The sequence below is a fragment of the Cyphomyrmex costatus genome, unplaced genomic scaffold (assembly GCF_001594065.2).
Source record: "Cyphomyrmex costatus isolate MS0001 unplaced genomic scaffold, Ccosl1.0 scaffold515, whole genome shotgun sequence".
NCBI classification, from domain to species: Eukaryota; Metazoa; Arthropoda; class Insecta; order Hymenoptera; family Formicidae; genus Cyphomyrmex; species Cyphomyrmex costatus.
In genome coordinates, this window is record NW_017279397.1 from 12181 (window position 1) to 15294 (window position 3114).

Consider the following 3114-nt stretch of genomic DNA (forward strand, 5'->3'; position numbering starts at 1 on the left):
TTTTTTAATTCTGTGTATGATTTAATATGGGAGGTGCTAACTTAACGTTAAGCTAGCACCCCCACCTTTAATTGCGATTTCCTGCTAAACTGTTCGAGCACAAAAATTGGCATTAGAGCACATAATTAGCACATAAATAGAACTTAATTCTGGCATAGGTGCCATTTTGATTTTTTGTGGGGGGGGTGCTAGCTTAACAGACATGCGAGAAACCACGTCTGACAAGGTAGGTAGCAGATTCGGGCCGGGCATCAGGCAATCATTCAAGGAGGATCCTTGACCACTTTTCGCCGATCCGTTGAAGACAACTCGAATCTTCTTCTCGGCGCCCGTTCCCTTGTATACCCCATGATGTGGCAGGAAACACACTCGCGCGGCGTCCGACGGCAATGGCACGGCGTAGGACATGTGCCCCAGCGAGAGATACTCGCGCATGAAGTCGCGGTAGCGGTCGTGGAATGTCGGCTAGCGAACAAAGCGACGCTCCATCACGGCGAGCATCCTTACAACCAAGAGACGAGTGTCCGCAAGATCAGTAATGCTTGGTCGCACTGGAAGGCGCACCTGATAGCGACCACCGGAGTCTCGAATGTGCGTTTGCTTAAAGTGTTCTTCACACTCGCGGTCCTCAGGAGACCACGGCTCCGGAGATTGCGGCAGTTCTTCCTGCTCCCAAAACCGACGCACCAGGGAGGTTAATTCGTCTGTTGGCGAGCAACACAACGAGGTGAACGCGTCAATTGAGCAGGTATTGCTAACGCCTGCGGCGCCCAGTAAAACCCAGCCGAGCTGAGTGTGTTGAGCCACGGGCTCAAATGAACTGCCCTTCCGTATGCCGGACAGTGCGATATGGGCGTACACATCTGCGCCTAGTAAGAGTTCCACAGGATCCTGATTGTAGAACTCAGAATCTGCCAGTTCAAGGCCTTGTAGGTGTGTCCATGCACAGCTGCGCCGATCAGCAACACCACCGTAATCTGTGATACGCGGAAACACGAGAGCGGAGATCTTTATGGATACGGCACTGACACGCGACGTGAGAGAGAGAGAGACTCGTCCCCGCGAAACACCGGTTTGCTGGCCTCCGACACCGTAGATCGCCACTGCTGTGGGTGTGCGTAGCAGACGCAGCCGCTGCGCCAAGGACTCCGCCACGAGACACGTTTCCGACCCGGGATCCACCAACGCTCGTACTGTGTGCAGAACACCACCACTACCGGTTACTAGAACGCGCGCGGTCGCGAGCAACACGGGCGTGCACTCAATCGTCGGCCGGTCTGCCACGTGGATTGAAGCAGCGGAAATTGCGGTGGCATCGACAAATGTCTCATGCAACGACGTGTGATGCCGAGCTGTACACTTACCGCAATACTTTGTTGACGGGCATTCCGTGAGTTTATGACGTCCCAGGCAGTTCATGCACAGACGGTAGGTATTTACGAGTTCCTTTCGCTTTTGCGGTGTCCGTGACTTGTAGTGCTCACAAATCATGATGTAATGTTCTTGCTTGCAGATAGGACAGTTCCGATTGGACTCTGCTCCACGCTTAGGCTGCTGCTGAGTACGTAACGAACGAGTGGTCTTCTCCGAGGACTTCCCAGAAGAACCTTGTGAGGCCTTGGGACGGAGCACACCTTGCTTCAGCACCTGATCCTCGAGGAAGTCACGCAGCTGCTCATAGAAAGGTGGATCTGATTTCTTTGTGAGCAGATTGTCCCACTCCTTCCTAGTGTAGTCGTCAAGAAGCTCGACGACGAGGTGCACGAAGAGGTCCGTGCAATTTGTGATAGGACGCCCGATTCCTTCCAGCGCTCCGACCGTGGTCACGGTTCGATTAAAAATTCGACGAAGGTCAGTGACAGAGTCGTTCTTCATCCTTGCGAGCGATGTGAAAGCCGTGAAGTATGAACGCAACAGGAGACGTTTATTCTCATAATGGTCAGTTAAGGTCGCCCATGCGCGATCAAAATTCTCCGACGTGGTCGGAAGACTTATTATGAGCTGCTCTGAATCTCCTTTTACACTGTTCTTCAAGTACTGAAAGCGTTTTATGTTTGACAGAGACGACTCCGTGAGGACGAGCGACTCGAAGAGGTCACGATAAGCCGGCCAATCCTCAAACTTCCAGGAGAACTGAGGCAGAGGAATCCGAGGCAGAGTGTTACGCTGCGAAGTTACCTCAGTGATAGCAGTCTTGACTTCCACTCCAGGGGGGTCCGGTGTCAAGGTTCTTTCAAGATTTAGTAACTGTGCACGCTGCTGTATGTACACTGTCTCGATTTCGCTCAAGAAATCGTTGGTAAAATATTCATGATTCTCGAGTGCTTTACCGAATTACTTCACTAATTCGTAGTGTTGTTCCTCAGCTCTCTTCCACTTGGACTCAAGAAGTGAGAGGGAAGACTGCACCATGGTCACTCCGATATTGGCGGCTCCCGCCTTCTTGAGATTTTCCATCGTACGGGCGATGCGGCCATGGATTTGCAATTGAGCAGAAAGTAATTGCTCCATCTCACTTTTTCAGATTCCACTGCCACGAACACTCGACGCACCCGGAGTTTGCTCACTCGCGACGGAGATAACGACGAGATCGCGACAACGAATCCGGCTCGAAGGACCAAAAAATGTGCGAAAATCACTGAGATGGAGTAAGGAGAGCAAAATAAAGAAAAGGAATAAATTGATTAAACTGCGTTTATTGATAATCGACAGTGAAAGTTCCGTATGACGATACGTAGGCCAGCGTCAGGCCAAAATCACAATCGAATGCAACAGTGAATTTTTAACAGAAGAGTCTAAGAGACGACTGCCTCTCCGCGTTTCTGCGCGCTCGGTATTATTCACTCTTGAATTCTAGAAACTTCTTTTCGGTTAAAAGAATTTCCTTTGTCGAAAAGGACGAACAATAATAATAATGAAGCTTCTATAATTCAACAGGTTGAATTTAAATGTATACTAAACAATGTTCATACTTTAAAATTATAGGCTGCAGCGGTATACGCTGGCAGTCTATAATTGGCCGATCGCTTTTACATTGGGTGCGCTGTTAGCGCAACCACGCGGACTCGCGATTGGCGGGGCGCTCTCACGGAAAGCACGCCGAATTTCCAAACA